Genomic DNA, 15,424 nt, shown 5'->3' on the forward strand with positions numbered 1-15,424 from the left:
TTTCTTAAAATGCACACAACTGAAAAGTTGGAGGTGCATGCCCCGGAACAGATTCGAACCCACACCCTCCGGAATCGGAGGCAGAGGTCATATCCAGTGGGCTATCACGGCTCTTACTGTGACCTACCTATAAGAATTATAAAAATCGGTATGATATCAAAAACTTTAGCTCTTTATAATAAGTATTAGTATAATATATAGATAGTTTGTTGTGTTATTTAATATTTTGTTAAAGCTTTAAGTTACGATTTTATACTTAAAAGCATTATTTTATAACTAGGTATAAAATCTTTAAGCTTCTGGACTGGGACGGACTTGGCATCAACATCAATTCAGAGCCTCTGGATGACAGCAAAGATTTTCAACAGGTGGACCCGAAAATTAACATGGCCAAACGAAAATAATGTGTAATGCACGTATATCTCTCCACCCAGTCATGTAGTTGAGAACGCTGCTCTCGAAATTGTGGAAGAATCAGTGGCATAGCGTGCCTAGGAGGGGCCCTGTATCAAAATTTGTTGGGGGCCCAATATGAAATGAAATATTTCTGAATAGAAAGATGTTTGAAGAACCTATGAATTTACGGGAGTTCATAGGACCTGCAAACAAAAAGATAATAGATTACATTTTACTAATTTTAGATTTCACACGTAAGGGGCCCCTGCAGTCCAGTGCAGTGCAGTGCAGTGCAGTGCAGTCCAGTGGCAGTGTACGGCGGTAGCTACGTCTCTGGAACGAATACATAAACCTAGGACATATGTATCGGTTAGGTTAGGTTATTTCGAGAAAGAGGTGAACCGCGGAATCCAGCTCGGCTGGGCAGCATTAGAGAAAGTTCGCGGTATCTTTTTGTCCGAAATTCCTCAGGGGCTGAAGACAAAAGTCTTCGAACAGTGCGCGTTGCCAGTGATGACCTTTAGTTCCAAGACTTGCTAACTATTGGCCTCATAAGAAGGCGGGCTATGCTCGGAGTTTCTCTGTGTGTTCGAATCAGAAATTAGGAGATCCGCAGAAAATAGCTCAACGAGTCGCGAAGGGCAATGGGTGGGGCACATAGTCCGAAGAGTCGATGGACGTTGGGGTCCCAAGATGCTGGAATGACAACCCCGCACTAGAAAACGCAGTGTTTATTTATTTATTTATTTGTAATCAACAGCGTTACAGTACATGATGGTTGGTTGACCCTCCGCCATATGGACTGACGACATCAAGCGAGTCGCAGGGATTCGGCGCTGAATGCAAATGTGTAAAATCTATTTTTTGCATGGTACTATATCTCTGCAAAAAATACATTTTACACACAAAATAGACACTAACGTAGGTAGTATTAGATAGAGACTTCGTAGAGATGATAAACTGTTGGCACGTACGTGGTACCTTGAAGATTTTCGAATGTGAACGAAGATTAGGCAGGCTGCTACTTTCATAATCTGTAAAAACTCCTAATAATAATGTCTGCACGTGCTCCACATTTAAAACGAATATTATCTAACAGTCTAAGAACGTTACTTACAAACGTTTCATAACTGGGGCATGTAGTATGACCTGACTGATGTTTCGCAGGTTTATCTTTCTAGAAAATTGGTAAAAGCAATATTTTTACACGCGCACAATGATTTACTTCGACATACAAACAAAGAGCCTGCTCATTACTACCGAACGCTGTCCAATTGCTAAACTTGAGCTGAAAGCATATGCGTCAACGTGAACGCAACTCGTTTTACGCCTGTATACTTATAAAGCCGGCGGCCAGGTCGACGTGAGCCCTTTCAGGCGAGTTACAGCGTGTGGACATTGGGTTAGTGCTTCGGTGGTGCGGCTCAGGGTAAAGTGGTGGTGTAAATATCACGGCAACACACGCCAGGTGGACGGAGAGTGTCGCGAGAGCAAAAGTGACCGCAGTCGCTATTCGCGCACCGACCGTTCCTCGCGTACGGGGCCGCAGCAACGCACGCTCGACGTACGCACCTTCCCGCCGCATTTCAAACTTGCGTTCGAAAACCGATCAAATAATTTATCGCGATGCAATGGCTGTGCAACGGAGCGTGAAACGCCGAATTTCAGAGACACTTTGTACGACAGTGTTGCGTCGCGATCGTTGACATTCGGTCGAACTGAAAATCGGTTTTCGAACGCAAGTTTGGAAAATGCCGTTTCCCGGCGGGTGCGTGTGACGTGTTTTTGTAAACTGTTAGTGACACAGGTGTTTCTACATAGTGCAAGGAACGATGGTGAATTTCACTTGAAAAAAAAAACCAGTGCATGTTTGTTGTTTTTTCTGAATTACACTCGAACATTACAAAGGTAAGTTTCAGAGCGTGGAGTGGTTTTGCATAATTTTATTTGTAAGCACTAAGTAGCCTCTAGCTATTACTCAATAAGAGTTAAAATCGTATCTTACGCTTTCTAAATTGCCGACCATGAGTGTGCCCACAGTCACGACTAAGTAACTGATTTAATTTTGTTGCAAGATAAAATTATAACAAGCGTCGATATTTCCGCTCCTTTTCCATAAAGTTTAGCGGCAAAAACTTACTACGATCTGGGTATATGTTTCAATTATTTGTAGGAAAGAAAATACAATTTTCCAAGAGAACATCTCAATATCTATATCTAGCAGTTTTCGAAAGTTTCTATCTCAAGAAAAATTCAATTATTTATGCAAGTAAGCATTCGTAAGCAAAAATAACTTGTTAGTTTTTTGATTCAGCTACGTTAATCGCAATTTCTAAGAAGCATTACTTAGTCGAGTCTACAAAAGAAATCAATAACAAAATAGCAATCGATTTCAATATTATGAAAAACATTTTAACTTTGAAAAAAGTTCCGCGTGGACAGACTGAGCAATTAACTCGCCGTCCTCGCTTTATTAAATGCGCCATGTTTATTGAAATACTTAGCTAATAAACTAACAGGTAAAAATATTTTCCTATATAAAAAAATACTCTGTTCAACTCATGACTTAAATAATCTGGATATTCTTTGCTTGTACTCGTATGTAGGCTCGATCTCCTACATCTAATTACTTTGATGTCACCAACTGACAAAACAATTTAACATTAACAGTATATTTTTAGCAGTGTCAGACCACCCACTTTATAGGAGTCGGGATATGAAATTTAGACCTACCACGCACCCCCAATGCGGGTTGATAGGCTTAGGGTGTTAAGTTTAACGACCACTATCAGATGTTAATGATAATTACCAGGATGGACGGCATAACGTACTCTTCGAGGCACGGGGGTTGAAAAATTAACATTCTCAAAACTCCGGGCTAAGAATTTTTACTGAAACTGAAGCAGTAGGTTTTCATAGACCGATCAGGACTCGAACCCAGGATCTAAAGCCACGTAGGTCCGACGAGGCAGATACTCAGTCAAAAGACAGAGGAATTACGAGTTAATAATATCATCAAAGTTACTTAATTTTCGTTTTGTTTTCTTAAAACATCTATTTTAAATGTTTTCTTTTATTTACTTTTAATAAAGATATTCATAATATTTCTGCTTTATTGTTTATAAAATTTACTCAAATAAAACTAGGTAATCTTTAATAGTTTCTTGCCCAGGATTAAAACATAATAAATATCTTTTTCTTAACATATATATGTGCGTAAATATTACCAGTTTTATAAATGTAGAGATTTATTTTAATAATTTAAGACTGATAAGTTTGAAGGCAATTAAATGACGTTTAAAGTGTATAAACACTTTCGTTTATACGCCATTATTATACTCGGGCCTACAGCCGCGACCACGTTTGCTACATCCGGTTCCAGATGACTGAAAACTGGTCAAAAAACTAGAGCGATAAAGTGGGGAAAAGTTACTAAACAAACTTGATATCGCATTAAATTGCAACAGCAATTTTTACGCCGCATTTTCTGTTTCGATAGTTCGTTACTAATGGACCTAAACTGATGAGTGAATTAATCTCTATTTAATTTATAGGAATTACTAATAAATATATTTTTTTAATGTCGATAAAAATATTTTTTTTGAACACTATTATAGACAGTGTTACTTAATTTGTCAAAGCGTATGTCTAAAATATTGTTAAATATCGTTAAGAAAAAAAAAAATATTAATAATAATTTTTTAATGAAATATAATTTATTATTAATCATTTTAGTTATAATATTTATCTTAAATCTGTGTACATTTTAGTACATAGGGTTTTCAGAAAAAATATCTACTGGTGTCAATAATGGAAACTATTTTTTCGGTGTTGATTTTAATTCAAAATTTTACTAAGTTTTTTTTTAGCTTTTACTGTGAAGACGTTTCTTTTTTAAACAGTCATGCGTTCTAGAAAAAGAAATGTTGGTTGAAAAATTCTAACAATACTTATTATAATATTTTTATTAAATTATAACAATAATAATTATATTTCAGTATTTATAATTAGTCTCTAGAAATCCTTATTCCAATGTTATATTTTTTGTACTTTCATAAAATTACATGAAAGCTTATCTCAAGAAAATATAAAACGTGTAATGTGTAAAATTGTGATGTTGCAAGTGATGTTATGAATTATATCACATGAACATCGCTTTAAAATGATGAAAGCGGTGATTTTCATCGCTCTCTTGTGGTAATCTTTCCACTTGTTTTATTTAACTACTCCATATTTATGTTTGACGGGTAGAGAATCTGATCAAATTGTTACCTATAATTTTATTTTTTTTGAGATTGCGCACGTAGTATGTGCCGAAGTATTTTGCCATAAGGTAGATTTCGGTCGTAGACGTATCGCCAAGCATTTAGCGTTCTGTAGAAACTCATCAGGGGCAATCGTTTGAATAAAGAGTCAATGTTCTTTTAGTAATAATAAAACAATTCACTTAACATCTATTTCTAGGACAAAAAAGGAAATACTCTATGTAGGTAGGTTTCAAAATGCTGACGAACTAACTATATATAACAAGAAACGCACAACAGACTTTTACCGGATATGACAATGATTCCATTTTTATTAACTAAGTTACATGAGTTATGGGCATTTAAATAAGCTATAGTTTTACAAGTAAACATACTCAACATTTTAAGAAAAAAATATCATGTGTCTCAAACGGTGATGGAAAACATCGTGAGGAAACCTGCATACCAGTGAATTTTCTTTATTCTCTGCATGTGTGAAGTTTGCCAATCCGCATTGGGCCAGCCTGGTGGACTATTGGCCTAACCCCTCTCATTATGAGAGGATACTAGAGCTCAGCAGTGAGCCAAATATGGGTTGATAACGAATAACGAACGAAATACTCAATATTATTTGTTTTAAGACGAATGAAAAGTCTGATTTTAGACACAGTTCTATAAATAATGATAACGTAAATGGATTCTTAAAGACCTGAAGACAATAGCTGAATAGTTGATGAACTAAAAAAGTTGTTGTTTTGCTTTGCTGCAGCTGGAGGAACCCATCGCATTTTTCACAGTTAAAATAACAAAACGGTTATTTGTTTTTGCGAAAGAAATCTTCATTCAAATTTGAATAAAAATTTGCCGGTAAGTTAAAGTTAAACGGACTTGAATTGAAACAAATTATTACTGTTACATTTTAACCTTGTTTCTACATTTGTCTGATTGCGTCTATTATTTGCTCATTTAAAGTTTTTAACGTTCTATAATGTAGAATGAAATATTAGGAGCTTTACAGACGTAGTCACTAGATTTATAGAACTTTATATTCACTCGCTGAAACTTAAATCAAAATGTATGAAAAATTATACATGTAGGTACCTGATACCTAATTGATTAAATTATTATGAATATTGGCACCAACTAGATTCCAGATCGTGTATCGTTGGTATCGATACTACAAACGTCGACTTTTTTTTTAAAAGAATATTTGCCATATCTTTTAAATATGACCAATATTCCCATTCCCCTCCAACTAATTGGGAAAGACTATATTAGGAGTGGGTACGACAATAAAAGTGTTTTGTTATTGCTTATAAAATAAGTATGTGTATGTAGCGCCACAGTTATAATGTGCTTTTGTAAATAAATTTCTGCTCTTGAAAATAATACAACATTATCGCAAGTTGTACCTATTATTTATTTTTGCACATGATTGATTTTTTTTCTCTCATTTATTTATTACTTCTTTTTTTTTAATTTTTAACAATATAAGTATAAAATACAAAACATTATTAAAAATTTATAAAAAAAATTCACCCTCCCGCTGTGGGACATTTGAGTGCCCAAGCAACCGGTGGTCAGGGCTCCAGAGTGAGGAACCTCCTCACAATACGCGCCGTCTCAAGAATCACTGCCTTTTGTATCCGACTCTTGATCCAACAGTTAAGCGAAAGCTTCTTAAGGTGTTGGTCGAAGCTTTTCGCTATAAGACCATTGACTGAAACAACTATCGGAACAATAATAGTTGACTCAACATTCCACATGGCGGTAATCTCGTGAGCAAGGTCCAAGTATTTTGATACTTTTTCCTTTTCGGCTTTAACCAGATTATCGTCATGTGGAACTGTAATATCAACAATTATTGCACGACGCGCTGACCGATCGACTAGCACTATATCAGGTCTATTGGCTACAATATACCTGTCAGTGATAATCGTTCGGTCCTAGTAGAGCAATGCACTGCTATTTTCAAGAACTGACTTTTTGCACATGATTGATTATTATTATAACGTTGATTTATTGGTTATTTTAATAACCATATTTATTTCAATATACTAAAAACACAAAACATTTCCGCAATTCATTTTGATAAAATTATACTAAGGATATACACCAGGTATAAGACTGTTTCAAAAGACCTCCAAAAAGTCTATTTACCTGCGTCTTGAAACAGTGATCTTTATAATCAGTCAAACTTGACGTTTCATAAGTGCTTGTAAGCTAAGTGAATGCACACTTATAAGTCAATGATTGAATCGAATAATGTATTGCATTCAATTGTATTCTATAATATATTTTTTATTTATTGATTTTTATTTTAATATACAGAATGGCGTCGTTAATAATTAGAATATAATATATTTATTTTCCTTGAAGATATCTATCAAAATATTATTAACAGTACATAAATACTACCCTTTGTCCTTCAACCAAACGAAAAGTCTGTACTAGGTAGGTGGTGTGAGTAATAAGTACAATTGCTGGGGATCGAACCAGCTTCTCATAATTCTCCGACCCTTTTTCCATAGTAGACCATTCTTTTAAGTAATTTTTTCAACAACAAATAAAATATTACCTAACAAAACAAGACTGTTTGGAGTGCTCACGATTTTCCTATTACTTCGCGTATGAACCGAAGACCATACATTATGTATGCACACAAAATAGACTTAACTTTTAAAGTTCTAATGGACTTCAATACCAACTTAGTAGAAACGATATTTGTATCTTGAATATTATATATGCACAGGAGCCTACTCCGGATATTTTTGTGTTTATATAATAGCAATAATAATAAGTTGACTTTTTATCGCGATACATACATAGTAATTATTAGAGAGAGAAATAGAAAGGCTTCGTACACCGATTTACCAATTTTTTTGTGCTACGTTAAGAACTGCTTTTAACAAAACAACTAGTTAAACCTAGTCCTTGTCCTTTTACAAACTACAAGGTCGATTCTTCAAGAAAAATAGTTTTAGTCCACCAAACCAAAACTTAAAATGTCATCCGAAAACACCAATATATTTTCGTTAATTTATTGAAACTCCTGCCTTTTAAGGATTTCATTGTCAATAAGTGTTTAATTAAATAAATGTTATCTCTTTTAATGACTTCATTGGTACCTATTATAGGCTTTGACATTATATTTAAGGCAAAGCAATTAATAATTCGTTTTTACGTTTCCTTTTTCATGTAGGTATTAATATTGGTTGTAATATATTAAAATTATAGGAACAACAACAACAACTTGTTAAAACTGCACTTTCAACTGATCAAAAATTAAGATTTTATAATGTAAAGTTTATAAATAAATGTACAAATTAAGTATACATTTAGTATGTTAATTACTTAAAACAGAATGTCATGTATCAGTTTTCATCTTAATACACAACATTTATTAAATATAGAGACATAATCAATACATTTATCATCAGACGATGGACGTCCACTGCTGGACATAGGCCTCTTGCATGGACTGCAAAACACGGTCTCGAGCCGCCAGCATCCAGCTGCTCCCGGCAACCCGATTGATGTCCTCGGTCCATCTAGGGGGGGGGGGGGGGGAGTCGACCAACATTGTGCTTTCCAGTGTGGGGTCGCTATCCCAGCACTTGGGACATTCATTCCATTAGCTCTTCGAACTTTGTGTCCTATTGCGACTTTAGCAAGGCGACTCGTTGAGTTGTGTCAGATACTTTGGTTCGTCTGCGGATCTCCTCATTTCTGATTCGATCACGCAGAGAAATTCCAAGCATAGCTCGCTTCATCGCCCGCTGAGTGACTTTGATCCTTCTAATAAGGTCTATAGTTAGCTCGAATTTATCTAATACTCTATAATAACAACCCACTGCTTGAAGTGCAGCAGTAGCTCAGATCTTCCATTGAAGGTTATTAAATATTAAGTACGTAAAAATCATGATTTTAAATTTCATGACTATTTTAATACTAGTAAAAAGAATTGCTTTTTTCAAGTTTGAAGTTCAAGCCAAATACAGCCGTTGACACGCCGGAATGCAATAGAAAGCGAATTCACGTCACACTGAACATTTTTATTCACTGCATAATATTACGATCTGTTATATAATTCATTCTAATAATCGCTATTTTACTATAACTATTCGTTATAAATTAAAATACGAAATAGATTTACGATAGATATTTGAATAATTCGTATAAAAATTCTATTCAGATTTTCGTTCAAGAAAAATAACAAAATAAAATTGTGTAACATGGTCTAATTACATTTATTAAGTAAAAATATAATCCTTTTAAAAACATCAACAGTTTAGGAGCCGTTACCGTAAGGTCTAAGGTTCGATTATCATTAACGACTGATAGTCAACAAGAAACAAAAGTTACCACTTTCTGACAAACTACATTATTGGGTCCAAGTCCAAGCACCTAAAACCCTCCCTTATTGAAGAGAAGAGGAGCCCTGTAGACTTTAGGTGTACTAAGCATTCAACCGTAAAAATGGGTCAATAATGTTGATTAATGATGAAAAATATTTTTTTTATGTATGAAACACTAAAAATAACCTTGCCTTATCTCAGCTGAAATGTGTGATGACGTGGTATTCCAAAATTAAAAAAAATCTATATTTTATTATTTTCTACTAAAAAGTCGAATAATGAACTTTCAAGAGATTTTCCTTCGACGTCACTCAACTCTTGTGTTGTGTATGCAGTCCAAAAATGGCGTCCAAACTAAAGAAAGTCCTAAACTGTTCGAGAAACCAGTGAAAGTATCTGTGTCCTTGTAGGGGCGGTAAAGGAATCCCAGCCTTATAATTATGTATATAGTGTTTATTTTTCTGTAACATAATATATTTAATATGCATTATAAAAATAATGTTGCTTTATATACAGCGCTTTTTATTTTGTGCACGTATATAATAAGTGAAAACTGTATATAAACTGAATGTTTGAAAAACTCTTGAAAATATAATTCAAATTATGCATACAAGCATTCATAAGTCAAATGTGTCTGTCTTCTGTTTGTACAACTCTATTACCAATTCGGGAAGTAGATTGTAGAAAGAAGAACTAGCAAGAAATTCTGTAGTAAATATTATTTAAAATTCTAAATTTGACTAATTGTGCAAATGATAGCAGAACTTCTTTTATTAGCAGGTCTAGTTACTTCAACTTGATATGAAAATCGTTTTTAACACTATGAGTTATATATTGCCAGGTCCGAAATTGCAGCAGTATTTACCCTACTAACGGTTCTGAATTCTTTTATTTAATCGCTTGTTTTTATTTGACCTACACACGCGATAACGCAAGACTTAATGCATAGAGTTTATAGAGCGCGTTGAAGTCTTTTCCACAGCGCTACCTTACAATGTCTAGATTATAAATTACTATGTAGGATTTTAGGAAATTTAAATTTATATTAATACGTATAGTATAATTTGCATATTACTTAAGGTTTTCAAAATTAATTTTTGTTTTCTCTGGATAAAAAAAAATCACATTACAGAATCCATTTATGGAATATATAAGATCTTATTTATTCTCTTTTATTTTTCGTCAGTTATTTAGTATCGAGGTTATGATAGAGTGATTTGTTTTGTTATGTAATCAAATTATAATGACAAAGCTTTATTTTTCCGTTATTGGGTAATAAAATATTCATTATGTATTCATGTGACTGAGGTGTTAGCGGGAAATATACATTATTCTACATTATCTCCGATATACCCCATCTTACCCGCGGAAATAAGAACTACAAGTGTAAAACCGCGAGCGTCTGCTAGTTAGTAAATAATATAAAAATAAGTATCTAATGTGCGTTAGTGTGATTTGCAGCCAAGTTCTATTGAGTCGAGTTTTTTACTATATTATCAAAAAACTGTCTTTTCTTGTCTTACGCTTTTCACAAGTGGCCTTAACCTTTATTTGTGAGTGTTTTGTATAGTTGTCTAAACTAAACAAATATCGCATTGTAAATATGGAGGGGGTTTTAATTTAGATACCGATGTGGGTCAAGTACCATTTAGAAAGTGGACCGTTAATACATGTTTCTGGTTTTTGTCTTACGGGAAGTACGAAATCAACCCTTCGGAAATTCGACAGGATGTGTCCTACTTGATCGTCAGGTTATTTTAATATGCCACAATGCTCCCTTTTTGAAAGGAGGCCATTTCGTGATTACAACCACACGATGTTCAAAAGTGGGATGGTGGGTAAAATAATTGCATTGTTGCAGAAATGGGGCTTTAACTACATATATATACACTTTACTTCTCAACTGTGTACTGCTACTGAGAGTTTTTTGGAAGGAAGATAACTCAATATTTATAGCCTAACTAAAACCGAGGATCTCTTGATCTAAACCCTCATATGCTACTTAATCAATGAGACTTGTCATAATTGTACGAGTAACAATATACTAAACTAGCGGATCCCCGCGATATCGTCCGTTCTTAGACCTCCTTATTCCGGCTCTCTCGCAAAATCTGTTCCTAGCGGATGTCTATTAACTATGAACTACCCCTCTGCTAAATTTTGCATTTATATATTACTAACTGACGCCGCGCGGTTTCACCCGCGTGGTTCATATTCCCCTAGGAATACGGGGATAATATATAGCATATAGCCTATCATGATAAATGGACTATCTAACACTGAAAGTATTGTTCGAATCGGACCAGTAGTTCCTGAGATTAGCACGTTCAAGCAAACAAACAAACTCTTCAGCTTTATAATATTAGTATAGATGATTACAATTCTAGGTTTCCTAGCAATTTTACACGTTGGTTACATAGGGACTATTTTTCTTAATCAAACCTCTAAAATATGGGAAAGATATGAATTAAGATGGTGATGTAGGTCAAGTATATACATTGCGTTGACAATATCGTTTAGAAAGTGGACCATTATAACCTGTTCTGATCTGGATAGCTGAAATCGCGCCGGTCTAGATATTAGATAGTGCTATCGAATTATAACACTGGGAAAGCGTGCTATAAACTGTAATCATAATCGCTTACTGTGGAATTATAAGACCGGATGTTATTACACTATATTGTAAATACATCTTGATTTTCCAGCTGTTAATTACGTCGTTGATCTATCGATTGTCACTTATTGAACTTGTATCCGAATGCTGCAGATCACTAAAAAAAACTTACCTCTTCTCGAAATATGTTGCTATTTAAAATTATTCGTAATATACCAAAAAGGTCCGGCTAATATCTCATATGGTCGATATATGTTCGTTTTACTAGCAGCCATTCGTAGTTTCAATCGCGTAGTTCCCGTTGGAATATGGAGATTAAATATAGCCTATATTACTGGCATAAAATGTAGCTGTTAGAAAACCGTTTAGTGGCTTAGGTGTGTAAGCAAGATAAACGAACACACTAACACGATTAATCAGGTCACATAGATTAAGAAGATCTAACTACGAAATGCTAATTACTTTTTATTGAATGAGATTTTCATCAGTATTCTTATGACTACCATCTAAATTGAAATGTAAAATTGAGTATAGTAATGTGTAATGTACGTTAGACAACATTCAGGAATGGAATCTATAATGGATTATGGATTCTATAATGTCATCTAAGTTACTCATAAAATAAGATCATAAGATACATTAGCAGAAATATAACATCATATATTCGCGCTGTTGCGTCGATTACGTCGGAATTACGAGCGAAAGTGTCATTGATACGTCGGAGCGAAGCGGTCAGACTCAGAGCAGAGAAAGTAATCTACGAATTCCTCGGACCTTGCTGCGATATTTTACCAGTAACAGCCCCTACGCACTTGCGTAGTATTCGTCGAATGACGTCATGTCTAGTATTTATTACTAACTTAGTATTTTTAAATTACCTACTACTAAACTAATACTAAAATAGTCCAACGGGTGATCGAACCCAGAACATCTTTAGTTTAGTTACCCAGATTAGTTAGTAGTTGTGTGATTATTATGCATCAGAGGATTGGTTTAGGAACGCGAAGAGGACAAGTAGATATACAAATATATTTTCTTGGGAAATGACCAAAAGATCAAAACAGGTTCTTATAAATAAATCTCCATAAAAAAAGGCAAAATCACCTCGTAGAGGCTTAAAGAATCATTAATATTCATAGGACATACCCTAGGTCTCAACTAATAATCACATTTTGTAAAACTTTTTTTCTAACCCAAATGTTTCAAATCTAAACACAAAACAATACGAGTACCTATACAAATGCGACAGGTAAATATATATTAGGCGACAGTAGACCTAATATGATATACATAAAGATAACTTAATTCCATTGTAATATTTTATCTCAAAGATTACATTACATTGTAATCCTCTTAAACTAGTAAAACTAAAAAAGTAGCTGTCACAATAAAAGTATTCAACGTGAAAAGAAAATTATGTAATTGTCGGATACTGACTAAAGAATAGCTCTTATTTTGTTGACCGTAAGAAGCCTGAACAGTGAAAGTATAAACACTTTGAATTCTTTAACAGTTGTGATAAAAAATATGGCCTTTTGGCTGGACAGTGCAGTGTCTTCTTTCGTAATGCTTTGGATAAATTTATCTGCGTAGTATTATGTGTTTAAAAATTTTATTTATATAAAAAAAGTTTTTTTTTTATATACAGAGAATATCTAAATTTTCAAGTAAGTTTAAAAACGTTAGTCTACATTACTTAAATTTTGTTTACGTAGGTACTCGTACTGATAAGTACGATCTGAAATGTGTATGAAAGTCTGGATGTAAAAAAAAATAGAGCACTCTGTTCAAAAAATTAATGCCTTAAATTTAATTTAAATTTTAGTTTATTTTGTAAATGGTAAAGTGTTGAGAGACATGTAAAGCAGTGAGTAGGTACGTCAGCTTTATCGTGACCAAATTAATAAAAAACAATGACCAATTAAAAAGAAAACTTATTTAGAGATTTCATAGAATACTTACTCGTAAGTCAAGTAAACAACTGATTCGGAAGTTATTTCTACTTTTATAGAAGGAACATTTCTTGTCTTACAAATCAAGACAAGATGGACCTTGTAATAAAAGTTCACACGCATCTGTTAACATAACACAGAGTACATAACACCGAATTGATTGTATAACAATTACCATGTCGTTGCTTATTCCGTCCGCTTGACCTTAGCACGTGGACGCTAAACGCTTTCAAATAACTAACAATAGTCTTAGGGTTCTGTAGTCAATAAGGAAAAGCTTGGGCTATAAAAAATCCTCCAGATAATAGATCGCGTACTTTAGGAAGTTTTTTTTTTTAAATAGTAATGTTGACGAAACAAATAGATGACACAAGTTAAAAAAATAGAACAACACTTCACAGAGGATACAATAACACTCTGTAATGATATGTCCTCCGCCAGTAATTTAGGAATATGTTTTAAGCTTCATATGTATGTAATTTTACTGGTAACCATATCCTTGATCAAATCACGGCTACAATGAAGCTTGCAATAATGATTTGCAGTGTCTATTTATTATTTTGTGGTAGGTACAATGCGATCGATTCAAATACAAAGCAAACAAATATTCGTATTATTGCCCGATAACCACAATTAATCCCGTATAAGGTTATACCTTACAGTTAATTTCCTCGTCTTAAAAGTCGGCACTCCTACTTTATTGCGTATTTTCATTAAACCAATGCTATACGTTAAAATACCTGCAGACCTGAGGATATAAAAAAGCAAAATGAAAAATTATAAAAAAAAGTCATGATGGAAATTGTTTATTATTGAATTTGTTAAACTATATTATGCTAAATGAAGTTAAGCGTGAAACTCTAACTACTGAGAGCTTTAGCAACAATAGCGATAGTTATCAACGTGCGAAAAATAGCACAACGCCCATCGCGAAAGTAAATATAAGCTTACTATTTTTGCCTTAAAATAAACTTACTAGTGTATCGTCTTTTTTTTAACGTGGGGAAATCCTCATGGATACCTTTTCGCCATGGAGAGGCAAGAAGGTTATGTCGGACTTCAACTGACTAAAATCTTACTTTGTTCAGACTCGCCGCTTGATAACTGAGCCACGGGAACATGTCGTTAACTACCGCAACCCAGCCAGTACTTGTGTTTCGTCTGCCTGAACTACCTACACGTGTTTCAAGCATACTCTGAGAAGTATTGCTCTATTACAGGTGATGGTTTTCTAGTTATCATCGGGTGAACCATTTGTTTGTTTCTTTAATGATGTTAACCCTTTCCTCAATAGTTGATTTGTGAAATCAAAAATATTTTTTCAAACCCGATTAGTAGTTTTACAGCACGGTAAACATTACATTTATACAATACAGCTCGGTATTAAGTTTAAAACTAAATAATACTTTATATTATTTAAATTATTAAGCACATTATGTATTAAAATGCAATATTAAGTCCCCAAGCCACGGCCAGCGGTCGGTAAACATGTTCAGAGCGAAAGTGAAGGTTATAATAAGAAAAAAAGTGTTCCTTATGCAAAAGAGTCGAATAAAACTGTATTCGTAGCAGCGGTAAAAGTCATTTCCGTTATTCTTACTACGCGACAGGCCTGTTTATATGGTTTTCGTATGATGCAGCCAAATTTTGCCACTAAATGAGTATTTTTCAAAATTTTTGCTTATAGGAGAAGGGTTGTTTAAGGTTATGCGGAACTTTATCTTTAGAGGCTGACCAGGATTTTTTTTCGTAAGTAATGCAAAAATAATATTTTGTATTTTAACATTGTATCAAAGATAGTTATCTACTATGTAGTTTCTAAAACCAAGGTGGGTTTCGTTAGGGTCTTCTTTTATTTAT

At 34.0% G+C, this 15,424-nt stretch overlaps 1 protein-coding gene across 14 annotated transcripts in view; it reads left to right on the forward strand.

Annotated features, from left to right (window-relative positions):
* The first annotated feature begins 1,802 nt into the window (after positions 1-1,802).
* LOC112047618 (mucin-17) overlaps positions 1,803-15,424 on the forward strand; it is a 107,354-nt gene continuing 93,732 nt past the window's right edge. For 8 of the 14 annotated variants that reach the window (XM_052882068.1, XM_052882073.1, XM_052882075.1 and 5 more), the window contains exons 1-2: positions 1,813-1,960; positions 2,204-2,304. The gene's annotated coding sequence lies outside the window, so the exon portion shown is untranslated. Of the gene's footprint in view, positions 1,961-1,980; positions 2,305-15,424 lie in introns of those variants that run through there. The other 6 variants (XM_052882078.1, XM_052882080.1, XM_052882081.1 and 3 more) reach the window with 3 other exon arrangements.

Source organism: Bicyclus anynana, chromosome 6 (assembly GCF_947172395.1).
Source record: "Bicyclus anynana chromosome 6, ilBicAnyn1.1, whole genome shotgun sequence".
Taxonomy (NCBI): Eukaryota; Metazoa; Arthropoda; class Insecta; order Lepidoptera; family Nymphalidae; genus Bicyclus; species Bicyclus anynana.